Raw genomic sequence first — 13,490 nt, 5'->3', positions numbered from 1 at the left:
AAATGTTAGTGATACAGATAGAACATGCATTTTTAAACAAATGTCCTATTTACTTCTATTATGGGATTGGTTTTGTTCTTTTGATATCCTTTGTTTGCAGGTAGGCTGATAGGATCTTATTAACGTGGACATGTCTAAAGCAGCCTATGGTAACAGTGTTTGTATCTATGTATAACATATATATAATTTAGCAAATACTGCTGGCTAAAGACACATGCACATTCATGAGTGCACCTAGGATTACTCTGAAAGGATACCAAGAGAAACAGAAAAAATGCTTATTGAAGATAATTGTTTAAACTTGTGTGCTCTATCCAATGCATTTACGTTTCATTTTGACTTTATTGTCCCTTTAATTCATGATCTTGTAATTATAAAGTGGCCCCTTGGAAACCTCATATGCGTCTATGAATCCAAGCCAATGAGTCTGATACACAGAACAGTTAGGGGGAAAAAATATGCATTTATCATATTACAAGTTTCAATATTCGATAATTAATTTTTAATTTCAGCTGCAGGAATTGCAGGAATTTGATAATAATGCCCAATCTATTGTTAAAGCAACTAACACCTGGATTCCAATCAATTTGAATTCCCAAGCACAGAATTTTTTTTTTAATAAAAAAGCTATTCTGATTCATAACAAGAACTCCAGTTTTGATGCAACAGTAAAATCTTGTAACACAAAAAAACAACGTATACATTTTTTTTAAGATTTTCAAAAGTGTTTGCATAGATTTTCACAGATCTCCTCGGAAGCACAATATATGTTCCCAAAACGGAAAGAAAACAGCTACTTAATTTTTTTATTGAGATCCATTCAAAGGCAAACAACATGTCCGCATAGGCTTTACAGAGATGTTATTTCCACATATTCAACCATTAATCGCTCTGTAATTTAAACAAAGTGGGAGTATATGACATTGCATAAACAACTTAGGTAACAAACTTAGTGCCCATATATTTCTGTACCTTCAGAATAACCTTGGAGGCCACTCTTGGGCCCCTTACGACCATATAATCATGACTAATGAAGGCCACTTCTGAAAGTAAGGAAACCACTTTCGTGTCTCTATTAATGAATCCCTATTTTCTTATTTTACAGGGTATAGATAAAGACATTTCTGTACAAATATATGACCGCTTTTAGAACTACAAAAACAATCTGAGCAAAATAACCACATATGTATATAGCAGAGATTAGTAACTTGCACATATCCCTATAGCATAGGTCAGGCTATATCAGGGTAGCTTAAAAGGCAGGTATCTATAAAAATAAAGTAGTGTGGCAAAATATATCTTTTAAAACAATACAAATTCTGGTGTAGACTGTCCCTTTAAACAGGGAGTTTGGTCTGTCACTGTGAAGCGGGAGTAACCCTTACACTACCTGATCGATACAACATCATACCTGATGTTTTAAAGCACGTTATTCCAAACAATTTAGGAATGTTAAGTGATTTATGCCCTTTATGGCTTAAAACTAGACTCTGCATCAACTATGTAATTTTCCATGGGAGTTTTGGCATGGATCCCCCTCCGGCATGCCACAGTCCAGGTGTTAATCCCCTTGAAACAACTTTTCCATCACTATTGTGGCCAGAAAGAGTCCCTTTGGGTTTTAAAATTCGCCTGCCTATTGAAGGGGACGTAACAGGGATTAAACTGATAAGAATCAAACTACTTAACACACCACTCCTATCTGGTGGCACATTAAATTGCACGCGCAGTGCCCCTAATTTGAAGTAGGAGGACCGACCAAGCATCTTTTTCCATCTCCCGGTTCCTAAAATCGATGCCATATACACGTCCCCTGATAGGGGACGTAACAGGGATTAAACTGATAAGAATAGAACTACTTAACACACCACTCCTATCTGGTGGAACATTAGATTGCACGCGCAGTTCCCCAAATTTGAAGTAGGAGGACCGACCAAGCAGTGGCGTCACTAGGGTTGGTGTCACCCGGTGCGGTAAGTCATGGTGTCACCCCCCCCCCCAGAAAGCAGACACAGGCAAACACACATACAAACACTCAGACACACTTAAAAACATACTCAGATGCACACACAAACACTCGGAAACACACTCAGACACACACACAAAAACACACACACAAAAACACTGAGACACACAAAAACTCAGACACACACATACAAAATATGTAAACTGCACTGCATTAATTAGGAAGCTCATGCCTAGAGCCTGGCTCAGCAGAACATCAAATGAAAGATAAACAGAGCACTCTAAAATAAATCACTGAAGAAAAGGTTTAGGCGCGCAAACTATGAAAATTCTGCTCTCTGACTCTGTTCCAAGTCTGTCAGTGCACAGCCCTGGGCCGCATGTCACTGAGCAGTGAGCACAGATAGGCAGGCAGGTTTAGGCTAGCAGCGCAACTTTGCAAGCCCCATGGCACACCCACAACATTCATAGTGAAATTGGGCAGGGGAGGAGCAAAGTACAAACAAGCAAAAGCAGCCGGGAAAACTATTTTTTGAAATTGCAGCACTGGCTCAAGGGGCAAAAAAATTGTGTGTCTACAACTTCCCCAGTCCCACTAATGTTCACAAATGCCAGCCTCTAATAAAATAATCTATGCATCTAAACATTGTATTTCTTTGAATTTCAATAAAATTAAAAAAAAAAAAAAAAAAAAAAAAAAAAAAAATTTTTTTTTTTTTTTTTTTTTGGTGTCACCCCCTGGAGGGTGTCACCCGGGTGCGGCCCGCCCCCCCCGCCCCCCCCTAGTGACGCCACTGCGACCAAGCATCTTTTTCCATTTCCCGGTTCCTAAAATCGATGCCATATACACGTCCCCTAACAGGGATTAAACTGATAAGAATAGAACTACTTAACACACCACTCCTATCTGGTGGCACATTAGATTGCACGCGCAGTGCCCCAAATTTGAAGTAGGAGGACCGACCAAGCATCTTTTTCCATTTACCGGTTCCTAAAATCGATGCCATATACATATACCCCTAACAGGGATTAAACTGATAAGAATAGAACTACTTAACACACCACTCCTATCTGGTGGCACATTAGATTGCACGCGCAGTGCCCCAAATTTGAAGTAGGAGGACCGACCAAGCATCTTCTTCCATCTCCCGGTTCCTAAAATCGATGTCAAATACACGTCCCCTGATAGGGGACGTAACAGGGATTAAACTGATAGGAATAGAACTACTTAACACACCACTCCTATCTGGTGGCACATTAGATTGCACGCGCAGTGCCCCAAATTTGAAGTAGGAGGACCGACCAAGCATCTTTTTCCATCTCCCAGTTCCTAAAATCGATGCCATATACACGTCCCCTGATAGGAGACGTAACAGGGATTAAACTGATAAGAATAGTACTACTTAACACACCACTCCTATCTGGTGGCACATTAGATTGCATGCGCAGTGCCCCAAATTTGAAGTAGGAGGACCGACCAAGGATCTTTTTCCATCTCCCGGTTCCTAAAATCGATGCCATATACACGTCCCCTAACAGGGATTAAACTGATAAGAATAGTACTACTTAACACACAACTCCTATCTGGTGGCACATTAGATTGCACGCGCAGTGCCCCTAATTTTAAGTAGGAGGACGGACCAAGCAACTTTTTCCATCTCCCGGTTCCTAAAATCGATGCCATATACACGTCCCCTGATAGGGGACGTAACAGGGATTAAACTGATAAGAATAGTACTACTTAACACACCACTCCTATCTGGTGGCACATTAGATTGCATGCGCAGTGCCCAAATTTGAAGTAGGAGGACCGACCAAGCATCTTTTTCCATCTCCCGGTTCCTAAAATCGATGCCAAATACACGTCCCCTGATAGGGGACGTAACAGGGATTAAACTGATAGGAATAGTACTACTTAACACACCACTCCTATCTGGTGGCACATTAGATTGCACGCGCAGTGCCCAAATTTGAAGTAGGAGGACCGACCAAGCATCTGTTTCCATCTCCCGGTTCCTAAAATCAATGCCATATACACGTCCCCTGATAGGAATAGTACTACTTAACACACCTTATAATAATGCAGAGAGAGGCAACGCAGAGAGAGGAGTCTGAAGAAGAGGAGTTAGAGGAGGAAGGTGGCTTTGAGGAGGTGGAAGACCAAACACAGCAGGAGTCCCAGGGGGCTTGTTGTTACCTTTCAGAGACCCTTGGTTTTGTACGTGGCTGGGTGGAGGAAGAGATCTTCAATGACATCAGTGAGGACAAGGTACGGGACATGGCTAGCTTGGTATCCAACCTTGTGCAAATGGGGAGTTTGCGGTTGTGCAAATGGACTGTTTGCAGTTGTTTGCGGTGCGTTAAAGGGACAGTCTAGGCCAAAATAAACTTTCATGATTCAGATAGAGCATGTAATTTTAAACAATTTTCCAATTTACTTTTATCATCAATTTTGCTTTGTTCTCTTGGTATTCTTAGTTGAAAGCTTAACCTAGGAGGTTCATATGCTAATTTCTTAGACCTTGAAGCCCACCTCTTTCAGATTGCATTTTAACAGTTTTTCACCACTAGAGGGTGTTAGTTCACGTATTTCTTATAGATAACACTGTGCTCGTGCACGAGAAGTTATCTGGGAGCAGGCACTGATTGGCTAGACTGCAAGTCTGTCAAAAGAACTGAAAAAAGGGCAGTTTGCAGAGGCTTAGATACAAGATAATCACAGAGGTTAAAAGTATATTATTATAAATGTGTTAGTTATGCAAAACTGGGAAATGGGTAATAAAGGGATTATCTATCTTTTAAAACAATACAAATTCTGGTGTAGACTGTCCCTTTAAACAGGGAGTTTGGTCTGTCACTGTGAAGCGGGAGTAACCCTTACACTACCTGATCGATACAACATCATACCTGATGTTTTAAAGCACATTATTCCAAACAATTTAGGAATGTTAGCTGATTTATGCCCTTTATGGCTTAAAACTAGACTCTGCATCAACTATGTAATTTTCCATGGGAGTTTTGGCATGGATCCCCCTCCGGCATGCCACAGTCCAGGTGTTAGTCCCCTTGAAACAACTTTTCCATCACTATTGTGGCCAGAAAGAGTCCCTTTGGGTTTTAAAATTCGCCTGCCTATTGAAGTCTATGGCGGTTCGCCGGTTCGCAAACTTTTGTGGAAGTTCGCGTTCGCGAACCCAAATTTTTATGTTCGCGACATCACTAGTAATAAGCAAACCATATATAGTTCTGTACCAACTCTTCAGCTGTACCATATATAAGAGAAGCAATTAGAAGCCTAGAACTGTATGGTCAGTTAGAAATGTAGCACATATCTATTAATTAACAATACAACTATATCTATGTAGGTACATCTAGCTAATGGGAAAATAAATAAAAACTTTTTTTTATTAAGGTTCTCTCATCGTGCTATATTTGAGATATAAGATCCAAGAAATGACTTATCCCGGGCTGCACCACCACGGCCGCTAATAGCACAGCTACAGGACTAAACTGCAACAGACCATATAGAATGGAGGTAGTAAATAGATAGGAGGTAAGCCCCCAAATCAAATATGGAATCGCTTTAGTTTGGATAACTACATAAGCAAAGAAGCATATACATAGCGAGAGGTATCATAGGCTCCTATCAGATCTACAGTAGGTAAAGGTGACTATATCTAATCAGTACTAGACAACTGTAACAAGAGTCTCCACATCTAGCTTTGCTAGATATATGATAATCCCATAAAATTAATTTGCATTGAATTGCTGAAACCAGACATAGTACCTAATTCAATACATGAAGATAGCAAATGACATAAGAGGCTATTGTTAAGTGCACAGCTATCTGACTGGCCTATACTGGTGAGTCGTGGCATAAAATGCAATATAATATAAGAAATCAACCTGTCATGATAGAAATAGGTACAGCTTCTGTGAAGTGCAGTGTAGACACATATGTACTGTAACTCTAGTAAATTAACTTAAGCCTGAGGTAATATTCACATCATGTTGAAAGGCATTAGGAACTGTGAAATGTATAAAACATATGGTATGTGAAGCTGCTTTAAAAAGCACATTTTAGACATAAATGGAAGTTCAACAGTTGGGGTATACAGACATTTTCAAATCACTAGTGAGGTCTAAGGCTATATGTCTTCCTGAATATGAATAACCTTTGTAGTATAATTGGGATAGCACTGAATAAGTGTAATAGTTCACTCATGCTGCTTGAGGGCTTATTATAAGAGTCCAGGATTTTGATAATAATAACCTTAACGGCAGGGACAATATCCTTTTATACACTAATGTAAGGAAGTCCTGGTATATACCTCTTTCTCAGCCCATTCCCTGGCATATGGAGCTGACGGTGTTAATTGGGAAACTATGTCCTGAGTGTAAACGTTGCCGGTTCTAAGGACTTAGTACTACTACTGACCGTATCGTTTTAACTTCAATGTGTGCGCGAGCTGCAGATAGGGACTCACTCAGCAGACATGAACAGCCCCCTGGATCAAAAGGGTGGAAGAGAACCTCAGCAGGTCAACCCAGGATGGAAAATCCAATATTCATCTCTAGTCCGGTCAGAATGGATTTGCAGAGTGAGACTGTGAAAAGTTCTGCTCTGCTGCAGCAGCTATCACAAACTGTACTGACCAGGTCAGCAGTAGTCATGTCCAGCCACAAAAAGGGTATTTGACTTATTCTCAGAGCTCCGGATCGATGTACATGAACTAAAGGTAGCTTACTCAGAATTGCTTGGGTGACTCCCTTGAAGCCCGCCTCTTCTCCAATATTCGCTCTCCCAGCAGACTCAGATTTATAGTTTTCCCAGCAACACGGCTCCGTATTGTAATCCGGATTCTCCTGGATTAAAGCTGGGGGAAGTGTAGATTCTCCTTCTGTGCAGAGCTTCGTGTCCACCGGGCTAAAAAGGTGGGGGGCTGTTGCTCGGTCTGGCACTATCAGATCAGTTGGATGGGAAAAAGTATGGGCCCCCGTTGGTGGCCCAAAGGCTTCATGCAGCCTGAGGAGCTTACAGAGATCTTCCTCCAGACTCTGAAAGTGGTTTAGCAGCAGGTGGGTTACCGTATACTCCCACTTGACAAGCGCCTCCATTATCAGGATGTGCGTAGCAGTATCTCGTGTTAGATAAGGTAGGGGCAACAACTATGGGGGGGGGTTAAATGTGTTAGACAAGATCATCAAATAGGCCTGTTTGCCATGCGTTCAGTCTCCATGCGGTCTAGCTGAGGAACACAGGAAGATTCGTCTATGTAGGATTATCTTGCCAATTCCTCTAGGGTAACTCCAAGCCCTTTAGCAAAGATGTCCAGCACAATAATTGTGTTTTCTTAAGGTAAAATATCTAGTTAAACCTAAGTAGGAATAGGGAGCTCTTCTCATACACGTCCTTCCGTAACAGCTGTAGGCTCCGCCCCCCGACAGCTAGAGTTCAACGGACCCTACTTGCGGCTGCTATGAGCAGGCTTCGCCCAAACAGAGGCAATAAGGTTTCCAGAAAGACCTACACTAAAGAAGGGAAGGGCACACCAGGCCCCCATCTGCAGTATCTGCCTCTTACCAGGAGCCTGGCCATCACTCCCATCAACATCTCTCACATCAACAAAGGCTGCAAACTCCTGCTGCTAGAGTGTAGTAAGTACTTCAACCCTTAGGGGGCCCAGGACATCATCTAGTTTTTTTAACCTGGTTCATAGATCAAGGGGGAGCCAAACCTTAAAGACCACATGCTTACAAAGCCTAGGTGCAGAATTATATAACATTATATTAGTGCTAGCTTTATGTAACATAATATTGCCGCTGGAATTTTTTTTAAAAAAAGAGGGTTTTTGAGACCCGCCCTCTGTGCTCTACTGAGCGGGTCTCGTTTTCCCTCTGAGCACATCTGGGCAGCTGTCTAGTCACAGCCTGGCCTGATCGCGCCATTACACTCAATGTAGCTCGCTCCCACTGTCAGACAGAGCGGGAACAAGCTACATTGAGTGTAATGGCGCGATCGGGCCGGGCTGTGAGACACGCTCAGTAGAGCACAGAGGGCGTGTCTGAAATGCCGTCTTTTTTATTAAAAATTCCAGCGGCAATATTATGTTACATAAAGCTAGCACTAATATAATGTTATTTAATTCTACACTATGTGCAGGATTATATAACATTATTTTCTAGGTTTACTGGCCCTTTAAGACACTCCAAGCCTATCTGGCTCTACATTTAAATAATTTCTAACTGAGTAGAAGTTTTGTGCTGTAGGTCTTGTACATCTGAGTTAGCAGAACACTGAAAACTAATTTGCACTGAATGGGTTACCTCAGATACTGCAGAATATGGCATTACACCATCACTACAATTATACCAATTATATGCAATTATACCAATTTACATATCTCCAAGAAATGCATTTTAGAATGTTGTTTAAGCAGGGAAAGGAAAATTAGGAATACATTTTTTTCTCACAAAACTAAGTATCTTTGAGTTGTACACTTTACTTATTTAATTTAACAGAAACATTTAATTCTTACATGGTTAAATGTCACATCACAATCATAGACGGCAATATGTGCCACATCAGCATTGGCAACATTGCCTTAATACTTTAATTGATTTACTGTTATAAAAGTCAAAATTAACATTTTATGATTCAGCTAGAACATACAATTAATTTTTTTTCTTAATTTACTTTAATTATCAACCTCTTTATCCTTTACTTAAACATATCTCCTTTCCATGTGGGCATACTGTCGTAGGCTCAATGCAGTGTGTAACTCAATATATGATAAAAAACTATGGGCTAGATTACAAGTGCAGTGGTAAACCAAAATGTTGCGCTAGCAAAAACACCGCTAGCGTTATGCTTTTTGTGTTTCGCTGGTTATGTTCGTATTAAAAGTTGAAAAAAACTTGATTTTTCGCTAGCGGTAGCCCGAGAAGTGCAAAAATTGATAGCGGCATTTTTGCATGCACGTGCATGTGTTCCCCCATAGAAATCAATGGAGAGAAAAAAGTTGAAAAAAAACCCAAATTTGGTACTCACCGTTGATGATGGGCGGCGTTCCATCTTCAGCCCGGCATCGGCGGTCCATCTTCTATTTTCATCACAGTGGTGGCGGCGAGGTCAGCGGCGATGGCGACATCGGTCATCATCTTCAGACCTTCAACACGGAGGTCCTCTTCATGCGGTCATGAAAAAGCTTTCATCGTATTAGCTGATTTGAATTTGAAGAGTCAAATCAGCCAATAGGATTGCAAGGTTACCCCTATATAAAAGAGGTACCTTGCATTCCCTCTTCAGTGTGCGACTGGAGACCGCATGAAGAGGACCTCCTTGTTGAAGGTCTGAAGATAATTACTGCCATCGCTGCCGCCATCGCCCCTGACCTTGCTGGAGAAAAATAGATCACAAAATCGTGATTGAGCTAGCGCAAAATCCTTTGCGCCACACTATTAATGTATCCCTATATCATAATAAATTCAAGGGGAATCATTCACTAAAGCTGTCTGTTCAGATGAGATGATCAAAAATGATTCTCCAGCACTTCAAAATTGGTCACAAGATTCTAGAAAGACAAATTTCACTGTATCTCTCCACAGGGAATTCCCTGCATTTCTGTATGTAAAGGAAAAACAAGCACAGTATATTATAGCACTACATGACAGAGTTTTCTTGCATTTACACTTTATGTTTTGTATCTTTTATTTCTTTAGACTTCATATTTTGCCCTCAAAGTTTTATTACATTTATGCTTTGCACTTTTCATTTTGAGTTTAATGAATTTAGATTCTGTACACAGCAGTGTATTTAGGATGGCAATTTTACAGATTCTGATTGTGCTTTGAAAGTTTCATTTAAAAAAAAAATTGGATTCTTTCTATATGAAATAAGTCTGTCAGTTTCAGAAAGGGGGGAGGATTTGGGAGTTCCCTGTGTATGTCTGAAGCTTTGTCCACTTGCAGGATATTCTCTAAGCATTTCACACCTTGAGGTCTCAGTAACTAATCTTGCCATCTGTATGCATGTGAAGTTTGCTCATAATTCACTTATTTATCTGACAGAAACCTACTATATACTAAACTAGAAGCAAATACAAGTTAAACTGTAGTAAAACATTTCAGTTTAATTTGTATTTGCTGCAAACTGAGATTTTATATCAGTGACAGGTCCTCCCCTGTAAACCTATCCCAGAGGACTTAATTGCATTCCATGTGAGGCAGTTCTCATTACTCTGACTTCTAGGTTCTGCTCTTGTTCTTAGAGATTTAAAGGGACATGAAAACCAAATTGTTTCTTCATGAAACCCAAATTGTTTCTTTAATTATTCTGATAAAGCATATAATTTTAAACATCTTTTCAATGTACTTCTATTATCAAATTTGCTTATTCTCTTGACATCCTGTGTTGAAGAAACAACAATGCACTATTGGGACCTAGCTGAACACTTATTATGAGCCAATGACAAGAGACATATGTGCAAACACCAATCAGGAGCTAACTCACAGTAGTGCATTACTGCTCCCTAGCTCCTACCTAGGTTTGCTCTTCAACAAAGGACACTAAGAAAATGAAGTAAATTGGACATACGATTTTCTGCTTTATCTGAATCATAAAAGAAAAAAAAAATTGGGTTTTATATGTCTTTAAGTGAATTTCACCCCTGTTAAGTCTGCACTATAATTTATCTCTAGGCTGGAAGATTTTTGAGAACTGGGCCCATAGTTTTTATTTGTGGTATCAATATGACAAATATGCACCAATAAATTAATTGTTGTAACCTGGGATCAAGTCAAGGGGGAACGCATGGGAACGGAGTTCCTGCACTATTTTTGCAGGAGGAACTAAGTTCCCCCTGGACAGAGAACATAATCACTGCTGCTGCCGGTAAGAGGAGCTGGAGCATAGTCTGATTAGAGAGCTAGTGAGATCCTCTTGTAATGGGCAGTAACAATTCATACAATACACAAAATGCAGCCTATCAGCAGTCCTGCTGTGTGATCATCCCTGCACTGTGTGTAAGACATGGTGCTTACATTTCTTTGTGGCTTGCTCTGGTGATATTTAGCTCCCCTCAGCAGAAATCGGACTATTGCACCTTAATTGGGTGAGGCTCTGTGACAGAGGAGGATTCTCAGGCCCAAAGGCAACCATTAAACCCTTCACTGTATTTAATTTGCTTTCATTAACCAAAGTGTATAGCTTATATACATATAAATACAGTGTGAGTGTATATATAAAACAATATTAATTGTGAGGGGGGGGTAGAAGTATTGGTGAGTTTCCACACTTTTTTGTAGGACTTGACCCCTGGTTGTAACTGGGTAAAACGTGCAGTATTTCTTAACCTATTCAGTCTAAGAAGCATTACTTATCCCTAGTCCTGGGACCAACGAACAAGACAGATTTTTGTTCAAAGTGCCAAGAAATTGCTACAAACGTGCTAAAACATACATATGACATTTGACCGCTGGCAAATTATTTCTTGTTTCATAAATTAAACTCTAAAAAAAGTCTATCATGCACATGAAAGAGAATTATTAAACAATAAAAATATGTATTTCTATTTTGAAGCTAACAGGATGTGCATGTATTTGTACAGATTGGGATTATACTGGCCAATAAGCAGTAGTTCAACTAGTTTACACAAATTCATTTTCCAATCCCCCCCCACACCACCACCACATCATCATGCAGAAGGTCTTCTATTTTCTAATGTGATTTTGTAGTGTGAGATAATTTACCCCATGTAATAACTTTGGACCTTTGTGGCATGTGCTAATTAATGTGTTACAGATCACGTTAACCCTTTCCCAATGTGTTATAGAAAACTAGAAATTCTAATTAGGAATTTTAAAGCAACAGGATCACAGTAAATTATATGTAGAGAAAAATCTCACATAATCCCTAGATAGTGAGCATTTATTTATTCACATAAATTAATCTGTATAGAATGGATTTATAGGCAAACCCTTCACAGCTTATTAACAATATTCCTGTTGATTTATGTAGTGTAGCATATTATATTAAAATTATATAACTTTTATATGTTACTCTAGAATTATTTTCTATTGTTAATATGTGTCATGTTTTGCCTGTAATAACGTAAAATGACGTAGACATGTGCATGGCGAAAAAATTCGGTTCGGTTCGGATCGATTCGGAATTTTTCGAAGTTCGGTTCGGATCGATTCGAATTCGGAAAATTCTGAATCGATTTGTTTCGGATTTGTTTCGGATTTATTCGGATTCGAAGAAATTCGGCTGGGTTCGATTTGGTTCGGTTCGGTTCGTAAATTCGGCATTTCGGTAAGTGTTAGGGGGGATTAGACTAGTATTATACTGTAGTTATTGCCACTCATCAGCTGGGAGAAGGTTAGAATCACTGCTGGGTGAAGTTTATTTCAGGCAGAATACAACAACATTTTAAATTAGGGGGAGATAAAAGGCTAGTTTAAAATCCTCCAATACGCACAAAATATAGAAAAAATAACTCATTGTGTAATTCATTAACAAATCTAGACAGGCCCAGAGGCTTGTTTTCCCACAGAAAACCTCTGAATTACATTGTTTCCAATGCAGCAAAGGATTCTGAGTAAGATATGCAAATTAAGTACACAATGACACACCTTTTTACTTCAGTCTGCTTTTCAGCAGGTTCCCTTTACGCCAAAGTATCGCTGTTCACACAGTTTATAAACTTAGCTAGGATTAGTGCAGTGATTCATAACCATCCCAGGACAAACTGTTTCGTGGTTATTGCCACTCATCAGCTGGGAGAAGGTTAGAATCACTGCTGTATTCTGCCTTGAATCAACTTCACCCAGCAGTGATTCTAACCTTCTCCCAGCTGATGAGTGGCAATAACCACAAAACAGTCTGTCCTGGGAGGGTTATGAATCACTGCACTAACTCTAGCTAAGTTTATAAGCTGTGTGAACAGCGATACTTTGGCGAAAAGGGAATCTGCTGAAAAGCAGACTGAAGTAAAAAGGTGTGTCATTGTGTACTTAATTTGCATATCTTACCCAGAATTCTTTGCTGCATTGGAAACAATGTAATTCAGAGGTTTTCTGTGGGAAAACAAGCCTCTGGGCCTGTCTAGATTTGTTAATGAATTACACAATGAGTTATTTTTTCTATATTTTGTGCGAAGTGGAGGATTTTAAACTCGCCTTTTATCTCCCCCTAATTTAAAATGTTGTTGTATTCTGCCTGGAATCAACTTCACCCAGCAGTAATTCTAACCTTCTCCCAGCTGATGAGTGGCAATAACCATGAAACAGTCTGTCCTGGGATGGTTATGAATCACTGCACTAACTCTAGCTAAGATTATAAGCCGTGTGAACAGCGATACTTTGGCATAAAGGGAACCTGCTGAAAAGCAGACTGAAGTAAAAAGGTGTGTCATTGTGTACTTAATTTGCATATCTTACCCAGAATCCTTTGCTGCATTGGAAACAATGTAATTCAGAGGTTTTCTGTGGGAAAACAAGCCTCTGGGCCTGTCTAGATTTTT

The sequence above is a fragment of the Bombina bombina genome, chromosome 3 (genome assembly GCF_027579735.1).
Source record: "Bombina bombina isolate aBomBom1 chromosome 3, aBomBom1.pri, whole genome shotgun sequence".
NCBI classification, from domain to species: domain Eukaryota; kingdom Metazoa; phylum Chordata; class Amphibia; order Anura; family Bombinatoridae; genus Bombina; species Bombina bombina.
Note: the sequence above shows the minus strand (reverse complement) of the source record.